Below are 21,233 nucleotides of genomic sequence, written 5' to 3'. Positions count from 1 at the left end.
GGCAAAGACTGAGGAACAGAGATATGCATATGAGGACGCACAATGCCTGGTAATAAACAGACCTGTTTCTTTTTAATGTGTAATCTTTTAGCTTTCTGCCTGGATGATGTTATATAAGGCCATCATAATCAACAAATTTCACTGCTGCTGAGGAGAAGAGGAAGTCTAAACACATCAGCAATTTCTTAAGAAAGAGCAAATGCCAAACAAATCAGGAATTCATTAACTAGATGGTGCTGACATTTCCCAGTGGCTTTTGGGGAACTGAACCATTCATTCTTCAGTCTACCCAGGAAACAGGGGGTTCTCTGATAGTATGTATGAAGTGTGATTTTGTTTAGACTTTATAAAAGAACGTGATCTGATGTTCATTCTAACCTTAGGTATTTATTGGATATGGCCTGAATTGCCTCTGGGGGTGACAGACCTTCCATATCTTATTCCCAATTCATTTCATTGTTCTTCTCTAGTTGGAGACTATGAAGTATCTGTATTATGATTGACGTCTTAAATCAAAGAGCTATAGTATAATTTATTTTTAAATTCCCTTTGTATTTTTATATAGAGTATATTAGTTGTTCATTTTCAAATATTAATTTTGTAATTTGTCTTTCTAATATTTGGGTGAGTGAAATCAGAATCTATTCACAGTCTCTAAACTGCAGCTCTACATAATAAGCAGCAATTTCTTCCTCCTTACCACATGAATAGATAGTCTACTGGTCAGAATAGGAGGGATCCTGAAGAGTAGAAAATAAAGACATAAAACATGGACACATGGTTTCAGACAGTATGGGGTGAGCAGAAAGAGTTTGTGAATAATTATATTAAATAATAAAATAAAATCTCACAATCAGGATTATCAAGGAATTCTCACATTAGACTCTTGGTCAAAAAAATTCAAAATCCTTTCTTATATTTCATAATAAAAGACACTGATTAATTTTTGGAATTTTACAAACTTCCTGTTCACAAAAAGTGAAGTTTTATTTTAATTACATTACATTCAACAGTCTATAATATCAATATTATGTTAATATTTTCGAGTAGCTTCTTACTCTAAAACACATGTTGGTATTACTTTAGATATTTACCTGTCCCCAAAAACGCTATGAAAAACTTTTTTAAATTAAACTAATTTTCGGACCAGCAGCTAGCGTAATGGCTATGTCGCTGGACTCCCACGTAGTCGACCACGGTTCAAGTCCCGGACCCAGTGGCTTAAACTCACGCCGGGCGCGTGTGCATGCGTGCCCAAGATCACAAGAGGAAAATGGAGGAGAAGGGATTGCGGTGTGGCCATCCCCCCTGGGGGGTGATTTCTCGCTTTCTATCTCTCTGTGTCTCTCTCTGTCTTTCTGGCAAGCACACACACCCTATAGCGAAAACCTCTCAAAAAAAAAAAATTAAACTGATTTTTTCTGTATTAAAAATGTTAAATTTTTACATTGATTAAATAGTTATAGGTATTTTTGCTTTGTGAATTATTTTAGGTAACATCTTAAAATGTTTTTTAATGTGTGGTTTATTTTATTCTGTTATTCAGAAAGAAATGGGAGAAAAGGAGAAAGCACTCTTAGTTTATAAATGTAGAAAATTATACCAAAATGATTTTTTACTCAGAGTTTGGCAAATAACCAGTGATCTATTTGTTTAATAATTGACTCCATCAAGTTTCATGTTTCAGTCCTTCTGAGTATATTTGAAAGTATTTCAATTATTTTCTTTCAGAAACAGAAAGTTATAGTCTATCAAGCTGATGACTTATATAAGAATTCAGATTCACAATTTCTAGTGAATTCTAAATTTTTCCTGTAAAGATAAGAAAACATTTTACATATATACTCTCAGTGATAAATTTTAAGCTCACTTTAAATAAAACATATAGAAATTTTTTTTTTTGAGAGGTTTTTTGCTATAGGACGCGTGCGTTCGCCAGACAGAGAGAGAGAGAGACATAGAGACAGAAAGCGAGAAATCACCCCCCAGGGGGGATGGTCACACCGCAATCCCTTCTCCTCCATTCTCCTCTCGGGATCTTGGGCATGCACGCACACGCGCCCTGTGTGAGATTTAAGCCACCAGGTCCGGGACACGAACCACGGTCGACTATGCGGGAATCCAGCGACATAGCCATTACGCTAACTGCTGTTTCCCAAAACATTTAGAAACTTGAACTTCATTTTATTTTATCTACTTATTATGTAGATGCTACCATTTAAAGGGTAGATGATTCATAAGGAAAAAATAAAAGATAAAAAGTAATAAAATTGTTAACAAACAAAAATATAAATTTCCACAGAAATCTTTGAAAATGCAATAATAAATTTAGAGAAACAGAAATATATTGACTAACTTTTAAGTGAAGTTAAAAGATAACCCAAGCCATGGTTGCTGACCATAAATAACCAAGGTAAAAAGACCAAAAAAAAGTTTTAAATATTTAAGAGTACTTTCCTAAATGGTTTTGGAGTGGATAGGGAATCAAAAGTATAATTTCAAAATAGAAATAAAAAATAACTATACTTTAAAAATTATATATTAAAATTAAGAGCTGAAACCAAATCTTTACTCAGGGCAAATTCAATCTCAAACATTTCAATTACTTATTGTTCAGGAAAGTAAGAAGATAAAGAGAAAAACCCTTTCGACTCAAGAAGTTAAGAAATAAGCAGCAAAACTAGTTTAAGAAAGATACATGAAATAATTAACAAGTAGTATAATTAATACATTAGATTATTTTGTAAAAAGTGTATTTGATGAAAACTAGTCTACGAAACAAGAAACAGATACTATGCTTTAAAAAACTTGTAGGACTCCAATATACATTTTTTAGATCTCCTTTGCCTCATTTCTCTCTGTTTTCTCTTTTTTTATTTTTATTTTTTGGAGAGGTTTTTGCCATAGGGCGCGTACGCTCTCCAGACAGAGAGAGAGAGACAGAGAGACAGAAAGCGAGAAATCACCCACCAGGGGGCATGGCCACGCCGCAATCCCTTCTCCTCCATTCTCCTCTCAGGATCTTGGGCACACACGCACACGTGCCCTGCGTGAGTTTAAGCCATTGGGTCCAGGACGCGAACTTCTGTCGACTACATGCTAGCCCAGCGACATAGCCATTACGCTAACAGCTGGTCCCTATTTTTTTTTTTTTTTTTGAGAGATTTTTGCTATAGCGCATGTGAGCTCACCAGAGAAACAGAGATACAGAAAGCAAGAAATCACTCCCCAGGGGGATGGCCATGCTGCAATCCCTTCTCTTTCATTCTTCTCTTGGGATTTTGGGCATGTAGTACTCAGCATGAGTTTCAAGCCATTGGGTCCGAGACTCACTACTCAGGGAGTCCAACGCCTTAACCATTACGCCACCTGCTGGTACCTAAATCTCTTTTTTCCTATTACCCTTTTTTAATCTCTCTATCCCTCTTTCATTTCAAAAAAAGAAATGTTATCTTCTTAGTATACTGCTGTTTTTCCTGTTCCCTGTTATTAGTCTCTATTTCTGAAAGTTTTCTTTTTATTTTATTTCCCTGATAACTCCTTTAAGGTTTAAGTTTTACACTTTTCTGTTGTGATTATAAGCTTCCTGAGATGTTGTCTTTCTGTTCAGTGACTTCCTTATGGCCTCATTATTTCTTTTTAAATCACTTTGGTATGTTGACTGCAGTTTTCCTCTGATTTACTCAACATTTTTCCTAATGCAATAAAAAATGTTCATCTTTCTTAGTTCATGATAGAATGTGTGTGTGTGTGTGTGTGTGTGTGTGTGTGTGTGCACATGTTAGAGTGAGGGAGGGGTAGAGCACCCTCTATAGCATTTGATCATGCTCTAGTCCTCCAGTCTATTGAATCTTGGGCATTAACATATGTCCCTGGCATATTTCAGAAAGTCTGGCCCAATATTTGAATCACAGTTACCATGAGGGATCCACTTTTCCATGAACAGTGCATTACCACTGTGTCAGAGTCAGGTCGCTAGTGCATTTTTATCAACAGAAAAATTGTTACTTCTTTTTCATATTTAAAATTTTTTGTATAAACCCTGTAAATATTCCTTTTTGTTATTTGAATAAGTTAAATTTCTATAAAAATATTGAGAGGAGCTATAACTTTCCAGACTACACCTATCAAGGATTTATTAAGCAAAGGGTTATGTCCTCATTATGTGTACGGTACCTCTTAATGCTTCCATTGCCTTTGTTTTTTCTCTCTCTCTCTCCAGGATTTTTGACATAGGGTGCATGCATTCCCTGGAGAGAGACAGAGAGAGGCAAAGAGAGTCCCCTCTGTACTCATTTTTCTTACCTATAGCCTTCTCACAACCTCCCAGGTGGGGTTGCTTCTCAGATCAACTAAGTTGCCTTTGACTCACTTACATAGTTTTGAGTTTGTAGGCATTTCTTTTGCCCATTCTGAATCATTAAAAAATATAGATTGTTTGTTTGTTTACTCTGTAGGATTTCTAGGAGGAAAAAAATGAAATGATTAAGAAATTCTGTGTTCAGAAGGAACTGAAAAATCTCTTAGAAAGTTTTGTAATTGGGACCAGCAGATGGCATAATGGTTATGTAACTGGACTCCCACGTAGTCAACTGCGGTTTGAGTCGCAGATCTGGTGACTTAAAACTTATGCAGAGCGCATGTGTGTGTGCCCAAGATCCTGAAAGGAGTATGGAGAAGGGATTGGGGTGTGGCCATCCCTCCTGGTGGGGGTGGGTGGTGGGATGGTTTCTCACTTCTGTCTGTCTCTCTGTTTCTCCAGTGAGTACACATGCCCTATAGCAAAAATTTCTCTCTTAAAAAAAAAAAAAAAAGAAAGAGAAAGTTTTGTTATTTATAATTTCCCAACAAAAATTAAAAATCAATAATTATTTTTCTTTTCTTGAATGAATTTGGTAGGCTAATCATCTCACATAGTAAAATGTTTAAGGTCAATATAAATTTGGGCATAGTATGAAATACACTTATTTCAGTGAATTATGAGCTAAATTGTATCCCCTTAAGATTCATCACTTGAAGTCTCAATTTCCCAGTACCTCATAATATAACTGTATTTGGACATAAGGTCTTAAAAGGTACTTAAGTTAAAATAGTGTCATTAGGGTGAGTCTTAATCCAATCTAATTGATGTCCTTATAAAAAGAAGAAATTTTGACACAACAGACAGACACCAGGGATGTGTGTACGCAGAGAAAAGGACCTGTGAGAACACAGCAATTAGAGCAGCCTCTGCAGGAAGAAAAGCCTCAGAGAAATCAAACCTACAAACACCTTGATCTTGGACTTGTAGAGTGAGAACTGTGAGAAGATAATTTCTGTTGTTTAAACCACACAGTCTGTGGTATTTTGTTTTGGCAGTTCTGGTAATTAACACCCAATATTTTCATTTACAAAGAGTAAGTATGCCTGTCTAGTACCTAAGGGAGAAAAGAGGATGTTTGCTGTTGAGTAAAGAGGATTTAAAATACTATCCCCGGAGCCATTATTAGAATGATTCATGTGAAATAGTAAAATTGCCAATACCTGACCATAGTTGACCTACAAAATGGCAATTTCATTTGGTATACCCCAGTAAGTTCTCTGTTTTACAAAGACAGACAAGTTAATGTAATTATTTATTTAAAATCATGTATTACAAAAACATGTAATATTTTATTAAAAGCTCAGAAAATGAAGTGTAAAGTTTTACTTTGACATAAAGCAACACCTTAGTTACCCAACTTCACTAAATTCAACTTCATCTATTGAGTGCAACCATAAGATTCATACATGGAGATCAGCAGGTGGCGTGGTGGTTAAGGCACTGGACACTCCTACATGGCCGACCATGGTTGGAGTCCCAGACCTGGTGGCTTGCTTTCTCACTTTCTCTCTCTCTCTCTCTCTTTGTATCTCTCTCTAGTCAAATTAAATGAATGAATAAATAAAAATATTTTATTAAAAGCTCAGAAAATGAAGTGTAAAGTTTTACTTTGACATAAAGCAACACCTTAGTTACCCAACTTCACTAAATTCAACTTCATCTATTGAGTGCAACCATAAGATTCATACATGGAGATCAGCAGGTGGCGTGGTGGTTAAGGCACTGGACACTCCTACATGGCCGACCATGGTTGGAGTCCCAGACCTGGTGGCTTGCTTTCTCACTTTCTCTCTCTCTCTCTCTCTTTGTATCTCTCTCTAGTCAAATTAAATGAATGAATAAATAAAATAAAATAAATAATTATTTAAAAAAATAAAAAGATTCATACATGACATTGCTTTAGTTGTTAATCATTTTTCTTAAATTTTATTAAATTATTTTTTTGAGTTCTTTATAAACTATATGTAATATATTCTATATTCCAACTCTGGAACATATACAGCCATAAATATTCATATTTATAAAAATTTAAGAGTCTAATTCTCTATCCTAAACTGTGAGCTCTTTGAGTATAGGAAACCTTGGTCATCATAATTTCCCTAGATTTGTTTTGGAAATAGGGATATTATTCCAACACCAATAGATGTACTGCAATAACAGTGTCCGATGTTCACCACATGGTCCCTTACTTTAGACAACAATAACACTTTACACGGTTCCCTAGCCACCTACACTTTTGACCACCTGGCTACATGACCCTCTCTGTATATGTATATTTACTATTTTATTATAAAAGATACATCAATGAAGAGATATAAGGCAAAGACCGGGAGAGTCTCAAATATAATTTCCACCCTATCCTCATGGAACCAGGGCACACATTAATGTGTTCGTCAACCAAGAAGCTCCACGGAGCTCCAATGTTCAGACATTTTATGGGGTTATTCATTACTGAGGCATGGTTGACTAAATCATCGTCCACATGACTGAACTCAATGTCAGGCTCCTTTTCTCTTTAAATGTTAAACTGCCATCAAAGTCCTATCCCTGTAATCACTGAGTTTGTCTTTCTGGTGACCAACCACCATACCCATTCATCTTTGTAACATGACCTCAGGTGTCATCTAAAGGGTTAATGAATAACAAAGAGACTCCTAATTCTCAAAAAATTTTAAGAATTTAGTTTTCCTCCCAGAAACCAGGGATAAAGGCTAGTCAATTTCTTTATTATGCAACAGATATATGCTTGTCAAGGTTTATTGAAGAGACTGCAGAATAGGCACTTAGTTTCTTATTTTTTTGCCATTTGTAAATGGCATCCCCTTCACTGTATCCATCAGTATTCTTGCATTTATTTTATTAGAATAAAAAACGATCTAATATTAGCATATGTCACCATTTCATCTCAACAAGAAGTGCAATCTCTCCTTTTGTCTGTACTCTTATAACACATATTTTGTACTACTCATATAATACTTTTCATGTATTCTATTGCATTTTGAACAGTCATGCTTGTCTTATCTACTCTTTAAAATTGTAAACCTGATGTCAGAAAGTGTGACATAAAGCTTTGATTTCCACACAATAGTATGCTCTCAAATGTTTTATGGCATTGCATGATATTGCTAAAACACACACATATATACAAGCCAAGCTAAATTTCAAAATGTTCACAACAGGGATTTTGTATATTTAATTGATCATTCACTCTCAGATTTATTATAAATGATATATTTTGAAGTTTGACTAGCAATATCATCTGAGCATTTATCAAAAGACAGTAAAAAAAAGCTATTTGAAAAAATGCTGGCTGGCAGGAGAATTAGTATTTCTCTCTTATTTCAAAATCAGGCAAAAGCAATGAGGAGAACAAGAATTAGAAGTACAATCTATTATAAAAAGCCTAGAAGAAAGTTGAAACTACAGACTACATAAAAGGTGGAAATTGTGCCTAAAGCAATTGAGTTCTGTTAGAAAAGGTGCTGTTAGGTTCAGACCTGAACCTAACATGCAAAACATGCTGGTTAAGAATGACTGTAGCAGGTGGCGTGGGCCACACCCAGCTATTCAAATTCTTCAGAACTACCTGTTCAAATTCTTATTTGTAATAGCAGTTCTAGGAGAACAGCAAAAGCATCTCTGAATGCAGTTTTCTGGTTAAATTTTTTAGAATTATTATTTACTACTTAAATATGTTTAATTCAGGGTTTCGGTTATATGGCTATGGAGCTGTCATTCGTTTTTTAAAGGTTAGTACAGGGAGGAACTAGCAGATGGCATAGTTGTTACATTGCTGGACTCCCACATTGTCGACCTTCAAGTGACCTTGAAACTCAGTGCTGGGTGTGTGTGTGCAGTGCCCAAGATCCTGGGAAGAGAATGAAGGAGAAGGGATTGTAGCATGGCTGTCCCTCTGGGGGTGATTTCTCACTTTCCGTCTCACTGTCTCTCTCCAGGGAGCACATGTGCCCTTAGGTAAAAAAAATCTTAAGAAAAGAAAGTTACAGTGTGGGGGGCCAGCAGGTGGCATAGTGGTGAAGGTGCTGGACTCTCACACGTTGGACTGCAGGTTGAATCTCAAATCCAGTGGTGGGTAACTCACACTCTGTGTGTGTGTGTGTGTGTGTGTGTGTGCGTGCGCATGCTGTGTTCAAAATCCTAAGAGGAGAAGGAGGAGAATAAAGAAGGAATAGTGGCGTGAGCATCCTCTTGGGGAATGATTTCTCACTTTCTCTGTCCTGGGGAGCACACACCCCCTATAGCAAAAATCTCTCTTAAAAAATCAATTAAATAAATTAATAAAGGTTATAGTATACTATTTTTGTTTGTTTAGTTTTTGCTATAGGGCACATGCACTTGCTGGAGAGAGGGAAAGTGAGAAAGCACCATGGGGAGGGGGGGTATGACCATACCTCAATCCCTTCTCCATATTCTCTCAGGACTTTGGATACACACACATACAAACACACACTCATGCACCCAGCACGTTTTTTCAAGTCACCAGATGCAGGGTTCAAATCATACAGTTGGCCATATGGGAACCAACCCAGTTTTATCTTAATACATACAGAAGGAAGGTTAAAAGGGTAATGCTGCAGACCAACCATATTTGCAAGAATGGTTTACCCACATGCCAAACCCCTACTGAGGGATCCTAAAAGGACCTATATAATCCTCTTTCTAATTCATCTCCTCACATTGTCTGGGTTCCAATTCCATTTCTCTTCCTTCAAGCTTATTCTGACTTTAAGGCCTTTGTACTTGCTACATCCTCTGCCTGGAATTCTCTCTCCTAGGACAGTCCTAAGGCTAATTACATTTTGTCACTCATGTCTCAACCAAATATGTCACATCCTAAATGAGCAAATCTTTCTCTAACCATCCAATTAAATTTTGACCTGACCATCCAATTAGATTTCTGAACGTCTACTAGTAAGTTATTCTTTCATATAACCCTATTTTATTTTTATTTCCTAGCATTTACCACTATGTAGATTTCTCTTGTTTATTCTCTGTCCTCCCACTGTTACATAATATCCATGAGTGTAAAGACCCTGTATATCTGATTCATCACAGTGTCTCCAGTACTAAGTAAAAGATGGGACATATTCGCATTAATTGAATGGGCATTCAGTAAGCAGTTGTTGAGTATATGACCGATTAAATGGATGAATAAATTATTTCAAACAATCACAGTCTACTCTCCAAATCTATTTGAATTTCACTTAGATTGAGTACTTTATTTTAAAAGAATTCATTTTTATAATAAGAAGCAGTCAAGTTCAATATCCATGACTATAAAGATCATAGAAATTGGACAAATAATTCAGTTTGTTCAGTAGCTTTACACCTCATAGTTTCTATTAAAGCAACCCAGATAACTTTTGTTGTGTAATAACAGTCTCATTCAATTATTCATTGTGCTATATACACTTAATAAAATTTAGGTGCAATTTGATTTTTTTTTTTATTTCACAAAGAAAGAGAATTAGTCCCTGGATCTCAGGTACCCTCAGGCTTGGGTGCTGGAAGGGCCAAGATGGCTGGCTGGAGTGGGGATTGCTCTGCAACTGGGTCTGCATTGAGTTCTGTGTTCTCTTAAACCCGACTGAAGGAAATAAAGCAAGAAAAAAGGCAGATTAAGAGAGCATCAAGGTGGCCAAACAGCTTGATTTACTCTCACATCTCTGAAACTTTCATTAAGATTTACATCATGATGCTGACCTAAGTGGCAAAGCAATTTTTTCATAGCTGAACAAAAAAGCTAATACTCTCCAGTTGGGTCAGGTAACCTTTTTCTTGCTCACAGCAAGTAATGGAGTTTGCCTCATGTGAATGAGACTGACCAGTGGACATATATCGCTGCATTTCAGTGAAGCACATTCCCTCTGTGATAAATCTGGACTCCACTTATTAAGGTTTTAAAGAAAGTTCTTTCTCATTTTATTCATTTTTCTTGGTGAGTCTAAGAAAACCTATACGCACACTTTTGTTTTTAAATGTGTAGGCTGACATTAAAATGCCCAGCATGATTTTCAAAAGCACCCTGGAGAAAAAAAATAATAATCTAGCATTTCATGAGGTTTCTAAAATAAAACTAAGAACCAAGGAAAATACACACACACACACACACACACACACACACACACACAGAAGCACACACACCACACCAAAGATCTATGTGGTAGCAGAAATAAATTAGAAGATGTTCTATATAACTGATTTCAGAAAAACTAGTTTTTTAGGTCTGCAGTTGGTGCAATGGCTATGTCACTGGACTCCCATGTAGTCGACTGCAGTTTGAGTTCCAGACCCGGTGGCTTAAACTCATGCCAGGCCTGTGTGCATGCATGCCCAATATCCCAAGAGGTAAATGGAGGAGAAGGGATTGTGGTGTGGCCATCCCCCCTGGGATTGATTTCTCACTTTCTGTCTCTCTATCTCTCTCTGTCTTTCTGGCAAGCGCATGCGCCTGTCGGCACGCGAAAAAAAAAAAAAAAAAAAAAAAAAAAAAAGAAAGAAAGAAAAGAAAAACTAGTTTCTCTATTCATGAATCGCAGAAAGGCAGGACATCACAGTCAAAGTGACTGTCTTAGAAACTATTGCATGAACATTTCCAAAGCAATCAAATGTGTTCATCATCATTTAAACTAGTTAATGACATTAATGCTATTGAATGGGGTTTGAGACTACTAGCATCTTGGTCAGTGAGAGATTGCAAGCTGAATGTAGTTCTACCTTGGCCATGTCAGGGAACTCTCCTAACTACAATCTATTGGTTTTTTAATTAAGAATTATTTTTATTTATTTTATTATTTATTTATTTATTTATTTATTTTAATTTGATCAAAAAGGGATAGGGAGAGAGAGAGAAAAAGTGAGAAAGCAAGCCACCAGGTCTAGGACTTGAATCATGATTGGCCATGTAGAAGTCCACCACCCTTAAACACCATGCCACCCGCCGGCCCCAAACTATTTGTTTTTTAGGGCCACTGCCAATGCCTATGAGGTCTCCATGAAAATGTTAAAAAAAAAAAAAAGTATTTCTTTCTCAAATAGAGGTTTTTAGAGAAGTATATTATTAATTTCACAATACTGAAGGTATCACCCTATTTTCACACAAATTACACAAATCAAATAATTGAATTAAAGATAAAAGAAATTTTGGAATTGAGAGTCAAGTGTTAGCATATAATAATAGAATATTAGTATTTAATAATGTGTTACAGGATATAATTACGGGTATCTGTTAAAAAATAGTTATTTCTCTTGCTTTTGTGGAAACTAAATTTTTTTTGTGTCAGTTTAATGTTTACTTGCTCCAATATCTCCATTTTTAAAACATTTATTTCTTTCTTCTATGAGAAAGAGAAAAAGAGAAAGAGATTCCCTTGACAAGGTTTCATACCACATTGCCCCTCCACCCCCCAGCTTTCCAACCAGCCAGTGTCACAATGCACACAGACATACTTGGCATGTTCAGGTCAACCCAGAACCCAAACCTGGGCTTCTTGTGTGGCTCCAGCATCATGCAGTGGTGCCCTACCACCTGAGTCACCAGCCTGTATTTCCATTTTTATTATAAAAATGTGACTAGATAGGAATCTATTTTTTTTCCTTAAGAGAGATTTTTTTTTGCTATAGGATATGCACACTAGACAGAGAGACGGAGAGACAAAAAGCAAGAAATACCACCCCCTATCCCCGGAGGATGGCCATACCATCATCCCTTTCCCTCCATTCTCCTCTCGAGATTTTGGGCATGCACCCACACAAGCCTGGTGTGAGTTTCAAGCCTCCAGGTCCTGGACTTGAACCACAGTCAGCCATATGGGAGTCCAGGGATGTAACCATTATACAATCTCCTGGTCCCAGGAACCTTTTCTTAAATATATGTATATCTTTATTTATATCTTCCATGAAAAAAATACAGGAACCCTCAACAGGATCTCATGCTGTGATTCTCTCTTCAGCTCTCCTAGCTAAACATGCCCAGTGTGTATGGGTTAGCCAGAGAACTGTATCCCAATCTTCCATATGAATCCAGCCTCATGGAAAAGTATACTACTTCTATGCCACCATGGCTGGGTTTTTGTTTTTATATTATTTTTGTTGTTGTCATTGTTGTTTTTTGCTAAAAGGTCTATTGAGCTTGCCAGAGAGAGACAGAGCTAGAGAGACAGAGAGAGACAGAGAAAGAGGAGAAAGCACTCTCATGGGACAATGGGACATGGCCATGCTGCAATCCCTTCTCCTTGATTTCTCCTTACTTTCTTGATTTTGAGCAAACACACACACACACACACACACACACACACACACACCTGGTGTGTTTCTCAAGTTGCCAGGTACAGGATTCAAACTATGCAGTCAGCCATATGGGATCTGGTTGCCTTAATCAGCAGATCACAGAGTCGGCCTGATCTTGAGTTTTAATGATATGCACTTCTTTTTCTTTTTTGGACCAATTTTTGCTATACGGTGTGCGTGTTCACCAGAGACAGAGAAATAGAAAGCATCCCCAGGAAGATGACGACACTGCAATCCCTTCCTTTATTCTCCTCTTGGGATTTGGGGCATGCATGCACATACACCTGGCATGAGTTTTAAGCCACCAGGTCTGGGACTTGAACTGTGGTTGCCTGTGTAGGAGTTCAGCAATGTAACCATTATACCATCTGCTAGTCCCAATGATATCCATTTTTAATATAGAATAATCTTGGGACCAGCAGTTGGCCTAATGGCTATTTTGCTTCCATGTAGTTGACCGCGGTTCTAGTCCTGGACCCCATGGCTTAAACTCACGCCAGGCATGTGTGCATGCATGCCCAAGATTCCAGAGGAGAATGGAGGATAAGGGTTTGCAGCATGGCCATCCTCCCTGAGGAGTGATTTCTCACTTTCTGTCTCTCTGTCTCTCTCTGCCTTTCTGGTGAGCGCACGCGTCCTATAGCAAAAACCTCTCCAAAAAATAAATAAATAAATAATCTCCAAAGAGAACTGATATTGGAAAAGCCAGACACAGAAAACTACAAAATTATTTAGAAATATGCCTTTTAATTATTACTGTGAATATATTGCAATATTTTTTTTTGGAGAGGTTTTCGCTATAGAGCGCATGCGCTTGCCAGACAGACAGAGAGAGACATAGAGACAGAAAGCGAGAAATCACCCCCCCAGGGGGGATGGTCACACCGCAATCCCTTCTCCTCCATTCTTCTTTCAGGATCTTGGGCACACACGCACACGCGCCCAGAGTGAGTTCTAAGCCACTGGGTCTGGGATGCAAACCGCGGTCAACTACGTGGGAGTCCAGTGACATAGCCATTACACTAACTGCTGGTTCCCGATATTGCAATATTTTAACAGGAATCATGTCATAGTTCAGAAAATAACTGCAAGCTTTTAAAATTTCTATATATTAATGTCCCATCAATATCACATTCCTTTATGATGTTCCTTGTTAAGTGCAAAATATAAATTTTTATATAATTCTTCAAATTATATATATATCATCTAGGACAGTGCTTCTCAAATGTTAATGTAAGTACAAGTAACATGGGATTTTGTTAAAATGCAGTTTATATTTCTGGGCCTGAGGTTCTGCATTTCTAGCAAGCTCCCAGGATGCTAGGCTATTGGTGTGCATTCCACACAGAAAGGCCACAATACTCTTTCATTTCTTTAAAGAGTTTTTAAAAATTCAGTTTTTCAAAGAAAAGTTAATAGTTTATCTTAGAACCTTTAGTTTTTTGAAAGTTGCTTTCTTTCCAATTTCTATGAGGAAGAGAGACTTCCAACAGGGTCTTGCCAATTGTGATCCTCACTCTAATCCACTTACCAGACAGAATCATGGATGTGCCTGTGCACGGACCCAGTATGTTCAGGTCAACCCAGGATCCAAATCCCAAAACTTCCCACGTGGCTTCAGTATCATTTGGAAGCATCCTACCACCTGTGCCATCATGGTTAGGCCAGAACTTGTAGCTTTTAAAATGAAATGTATCTCTCTGAGATGGCCACTGAACTTGAGCTGTGAAATATTGCTTTTGGGGACTAAAAATGAAGGGATCACTAGTTAACATAATGGTTATGTCGCTGGACTCCCATGTAGTCAACTGCGGTTCAAGTCCCGGACCCAGCAACATTTTTTTTGGTAGTTTTTTTCCTATAGGGGGCGTGCGCTCACCAAAAAGACAGAGAGAGACAGAGAGACAAAAAGCAAGACAGCAACCCCCCCAGGGGGTATGGCCACAACGCAATCCCTTCTCCTCCATTCTCCTCTTGGGATGATATACATATAATGTCAAATTAACCATTATGCTAATAGTAAGCAGTTTCTTAAATGTTTATTTTATTAAGATACTCATTAATCAGCCTATCACTGGGAAAAGTAGCAAAACTGCCATATTTAGATGTTATATCAAAAATATCTTTCAGTTAGTGAATGCTCCGCTAGGAAAAAATAAATATCAACCCTGGTATAGCAAGTCACTTAATTTTTATCTGTCAGGATATTACTATAACATGTTGATTTTGTTAGAATGATACACTGTACCACATCTGCTGTAAGATTATCCTAGCAAATACATAATCATTATTTGTGGAGACAGCAATGTTATAACAAAAGTGCAAACACTTTCTAACTAATAAAGGAATCCCAGGTGCAGGGTGCACCAATGTGGCTCCCTTGCATATGTAAAACCTAAATTGTATGCAGGAGCCATGGCTTTACGCCCCAGGTTGGAAAGTGAAAGTGTCTGTAAGCAGTCCTGGATCATTCAAAGAGGAACTGATGTCCTCACAATATGGCAGGAAGGACAGTCACAGAAGTCTAGCACAGAGGAGTGTGTCAGTCACATGAACAGAGGCTCTGTAAGACCTGACTTGGCTATCTTGTGGCTTACACTGGTTAAGAGTGGGACTTGCTCATACAGAGGATGAACTCCCACACCGACTCAACAACCACTTTCACTGGCCATTGCCTTTCAAAAGTCCAGTCCCAGGGAGATATACGTCTTTTCTATCATGAGGAGTAAGCAGCCATCACAGAATATAATTGCTTCTCTTTCTCCCTTGAATTTACACCACAGATTTTCAAATTTAAATGTCAAGACTTCAATGTCTCTTTCTGGTCTCTGATTCCTCTTGCCCATGGCAACTTTGCCGGAATAAGAGGCTGAACATGGAGGTGAGGATCCTTCTGTTATTTTAATATTTCTCAGTATTATCCCACACTGATTCATAAACTATAATGGGAGGTTTGCCATTAGTACAATACATTGCATTGTTTCATTTGAAGAGAAACTGCCTCAAGCTAAATTACTTTTATGATAACTATACTAACTATAGCTCCTGCTGGAAACATTTTTTTTGGTAAATAAATACTAAATAGAAACATCATCTGTCATCTTATATTTTTGTCCTTTGATTGATATAGTTCAGAAAGTGATCACATAAATCTGATGGAAAAATGCTTAAAAACTGTATCAAAGGAATGTCTGGCAACACAGTAGGCTAAACTAATATAAATAAACCTTTTCCTCATGACAAATATATAAGCAGGTTAGATGCAACATAACCCAACATTTTAAGTCTATGGCCAAGTTCAAAATGAAAAAAAAAAAAAAAAAAAAAAAAAAAAAAAAAAAAGGTATCTTAGGAAAAAGAGAAATAAAATGAGTGCTGAGAATTTGCAGGTTCATGGGTATTTCTACCCAGTTCTAGGCCCTGGGGTTGTGAGAATCTTGATCTAGCAACCACATAGGGGAGAACATGTGAACCAAAAGCTCTCAGAAGTGATGATTTCAGCCATAAACATTCCGACAACTCCCACAACTAGTTCTTCTAGCCAAAGTCTTGGCAGGAGCTCCCCTTCTCTTACTCCTTTCACTTCCTGACCCATCAGCACTAAGGCTGGCCAGGTAAGTGTAGGTGGGATAGCAGTAGAGGGCAGAGGTGCAATGAAGAAAATAAAAACCCAAAAAGGCTGAAGAAGGAATCCATGTGGGTGGGATATTGACCCAGAGTGAGTTTCAGCACCTGAGTGGGGTGAGGATGACTTCTATTTAGTGGTCAAGAAAGGTACGCAGGGTCGAAGCATGAGGAGAGGAAAGAGGGTGACAAACAGGACAATAGACCAGGTAGGAGGTGCATGAGAGATGGATTATGTACAAGGGAATTATGAAATAAATTTCTCAGTGTCAGAAAAGGAATCAAAATACGGAAAGGAATAAAACCATATTGAATTCTACAGTGTTGACCTGGAATCGGGCATATCAGTAGCTACTAGTTTTTCATATATTAAAATAGAAATAGAAATAAATGTAGGTTACATGTGTTTATGTATGTATGTGTGTATATATTATCCCTTAGCTCTTTCCACTTAAAATATTTGGTACCAGGATGTCTTCAAAACATAGTGGTTAAGTGCTGTGCATTGGCAGTGGGATCCCACATGGCTGATCATAGTTCAACTCCCAGCCTTGGCAGCTTGAAAAACACATTAGATGTGTGCACAGTTGTGCCTCAAATCCTGATGGGATTGAGAAATTAAAGGAAAATAATTGGGTGTGACCATACCCTGTTTGTGGGTACTTTCTCTCTTTTTCTTTCCTTTTTTCTCTCTGGTGAGTGAATAGGACCGCTGATAAAAAAAAGAAATCGATCGCATAAGAGAGAGAGAGAGCAAGGGTGGATCTGGTATCAGTGAAAATTCTCCAAAGCAATGAGCAGACCTTGTTTTAAATACAATTATTTACTTAAAGGAATCAGAGTTCCCAAGAGAAATGTCCGGTTGCAGGGACAGGGCAGAAAAATTTCAGATGTGCCTGAAATGCTTCATTGTGCTAGAAAGCAAGGAATTCCTCCTAGAGTGATGGAATCGTGTCCAAAAAGATGCAAGAGTCAGATTCCAGGTCTCCCAGTGGCCCCCATCTTGAACAATATGAGCACCAAATAATGGTACAAGCCCACTGTTTATAGTAAAGAATGAATAAATGGAAAGTTTCGAGAAAACTGATATGTATCCAGCTGCATAAGTCACCCTCCAAATTACTTATTAACTACAAAGTAAAAAGAGTTACTTTAAAATTAATATCCTGGCAAACATCACCTTAATCAAAGGATCAAAGAGAATGTCAGCAGTAACGGGACAAATCCAAACTTGTACATCACTTTATAGCATGCAATGACAAGAACATAACGTCACTTTTGTGCTACTCTTTGCCAAAGATCTATACCCTGAATCTAATCATAAGGAAACATCAGACAAAACCAAACTGAGTGACGTTCTGAAAAATAACTATCCTGTAATCTTCAAAAGTGTTAAGGCCATTAAAGTCAAGGAAAGACTAAGGAAATGGTCCAGACTGAAGGAGGCATGACAGCTAAATGCACACATAATTCTGAATTGTACCCTTTTATGCTGAAGAAAATTATTGGGGCAATAATTAGTGAAACTTAAGTGAAGTTTGAGGTTTATATGTAAAATGTCAGTGTTAATTTTTGAATACTGATGGTAACACTGTGGTTATGTTGAAAAATGTACTTGTTTGCATGAAGTGCATACTAAAGTATTTTGTATTATGGGGAACCACAATGGCAAATAATCTTCACATGGTTCAAGAGAAAAGTTATATATACTATATTTACAATTTATCTGTAAATTCAAAGCTGTCACAAGATAAAAATATATTAATTTTAAAATGTTAAAGTTACATCACTAAAAAAGAGTGACAAATCCAAAGATATTTGTATAATCTAAAATTGTATAATATAAAAAATGACAGAAAATAATCTATGCACTTCTTTAATAAATGTCAATTAAGTTAATTCTATAACAACACCATGAGGGTTATTGAGCACATCTAAGTACTTCTTTAATAAATGTCTATTAATTTAATTTTACAGCAACACTAATGAGGGACATAAATGGCAAACCTGAGACACATAAAGGCGACAAAACTTGCCCAAAATTATACCAAAAGTAAGTATCAAAGTTGGAATTACGTTTACATAAACTGTTTCTAACCTCTCTAATCTATAGAAATGTCATTTGTCCAGAGTAATTTTTTTTCTGGTAATTTGCTTGAATACTACCATTATTCAAAAAAAGCCTCTTGATCCTTTTAAACTATTGTATCAAACTTCAGGTATAGGATGTTTGTCAAGGGTTAAGATGGGTCCTTCTAGAGGGAGTTACAGAAGTGCTATCTGCTCAAAGCCAACACACACAAACAGCAGGAGGACACTCAAAACAAAATTAATTGAGAGTTAGTTTTCATATAACTGAGTCAATAGAGCCCCTTTCTTCTTTCTGTTTTCCATGTGGGCAGAATGGGAGTTAGGGTAGAGTTTCAGTATAGGATAAAAAAATAAGAATTGTTGTTTTAGGTTTCCCGAAGAGATCCACAATTGGTATTATGAATGGAAAAAATTAAAAATAAGACTTTCAATGACACACTGAAAAAAAAAAAAAAGATCAGATCCACTAAAAAAAAAAAAAAAAAAAAAATTTAAAGCTAATCACTTCCAGAATAAAGACCCATTACTTCCACAGTTAGAAAGTCCACTAGCCTACATATTCTACACACATACACAGGAAGTCTTGCATATCAGTACTGAACAAGGAGTTAGCCCTCCTTTCCCCTCCACCCTACTCTCCAAAATTTAATAACTATTGAAAAAAAGCTTACTTAAATGTCAAGAAAACCTATACTAATCTTTCATTCATGAGCATCTGACAACCAGATTATCAAACATTTTAAACAACTATTAGGAAGATAAAGGAAGATCCAGATAAACATATGAACAACTTCTATTCAGAGATCACCAGTGGAAAATTAGATAAAGTCCACTGATAACAAGGAATTAAAGATGATATAAACTTGAATTGCTAATAAAGATGCAAAAAAGATGTTAAGGCTTAGAAAGAAAAAACTCTTGGCATATGGATAATTCCACGTAATATGCAGGAATCACCTGGAATTGAGAGCTGCAGCATTACCCCACCCCAGGGTAATTTGAAGGGCACTGAGGGAGGGAACTCCTTCAGGGAGAAAGCAGTGCATCTAGGGATACATTTTGCCTCACAAAGGCGTTGACCAGATATGTAGATCTATACCAACACATGAGCTGTACCCAATAGTTAAGTATATGGTTAGGGAGTTGGTGGAAAAACATACTAGAAAGTTTCTGAATGGGCACATAGTGTGAAGATATTTGTGCCCTGTGAGATCACCAAATAATCTCAGCAGAGGAAGGTTTTTGTTTTTGGAGGGTTTTTTTGGGGGGTGGGGGGGTTGAGAAGTTTTTGCTATAGGGTGCAAGTGCTCGCCAGAAAGACAGAGAGAAACAGAGAGACGGAAAGCGAGAAATTACAGGGGGATGGCCATGCCACAGTCCCTTCGCCTCCATTCTCCTCTTGGGATCTTGGGCACGCACACGCACCTGGCGTGAGTTTAAGCCACCAGGTTCAGGACTCGAACCACAGTCGACTACATGGGAGTCCAGCTCCATAGCCATTATGCCAACTGCTTGTCCCCAACATCCTTCTTTAGCTACTTAAATGGTTGCTCAATTAAGTGGCAGCAGATAGGTAAGTTATAAATAAACTTCCACTCACCAAGATCTATCTGGCTATAGCTAACTGCCTAGTACCCTGTCTTCCAAAAGCACAGAGCAACACTGAGCTCCTGATATGACATTATTTTACAAAGGAATCAACCAGTTACTTGGCAGCAGGTTGATTAAATTGAATTGCCTATATCATGGAAGAATCAGTGCCTTGTTCTTACTAGAGTAGGCACCATGAGTATGAGTTTGCTTTCTCTATCCTAATGGTTCTGCCAAAAACCATCTGGGGACTTATAGAATGCCTTATTTTCCATAATAGAATTAAACCATCTTTTTTTGACCAAGCAAATAAAATACATCAGTGTATCCACATTCAAGGTAGTTACTGGTCTTCCCACCATGCTAAAGCAACTACTTTGACAAACCAATGTAATGACATTTCAAAGACAGGTAGAAGCCAGTGAGTGGTCTCATCCTATAGTACTTGTACAGTATTTTCAAGGAGACAATATATACTCTCAATCTGTGATCAGTATAAGAGCCAGAATTCACAGGTAAAGGAACCAAAAGAAAAGAGATTAAGGTCTATACTTAACTATTAGTAATAAATTTATAAAATTGATGTTTCACATCTCCATAAATTTGTACTCTGCTTGTCTAGAAGTCACACATCTCAAAGGAAAAGCTTCCACTAAGGGACACAGTTGCATTTAACTGGAAATTGAAATAGCCACATAGCCAGGTTGGACTTCTATGCTAATATGTTAATATAGCAAACAAGAAGGTCTTATCCTAGTTCCTGAAAAAACAGATCCTAAGATAAAATGGGAAATGTCAGTATGGGAAGTGCTAGCCTTAGATTGCAAAGATGAGAAAAAAAAAAAAAAAAGAAAGAAAGAAAAGTATAGCAGGAGAAACACTGTAAGTGAATATCACTGCATCACAGGTGACATGGAGATGAGCATGTCACTTGGCAGATATATTTGCACAATACCTAGGATTTCTCTAGAGAGGCTTTAAGAAGAAGGCATATCCTAAAGTCTTCTTGGGAGAAAGGGTCAAGGGGAAATTTACCTGCCTGGCCCCTCTCATTTCCTGGTTCCCAAAGATCAAAATTCAACTGTAGACAGCAAATGCCCTGCATTACCAGGTTTTTTGTTGGGGCCCTTTCAGCTTCTACTCCAAATGCCAACTCCATACTAAATGTAGCAGTGGCAGGAGAAATTTCTTGTTTGCAGCTCCGTAGTGAAAACCAAGGGTGAGGAAGCAGAATTCCTAGAGCATGTGAGAGTTA

Source organism: Tupaia chinensis, unplaced genomic scaffold (assembly GCF_000334495.1).
Source record: "Tupaia chinensis unplaced genomic scaffold, TupChi_1.0 Scaffold145147_1, whole genome shotgun sequence".
NCBI classification, from domain to species: domain Eukaryota; kingdom Metazoa; phylum Chordata; class Mammalia; order Scandentia; family Tupaiidae; genus Tupaia; species Tupaia belangeri.
The sequence above is the reverse complement of the archived record's forward strand: the minus strand, read 5'-3'. Positions refer to the sequence as shown.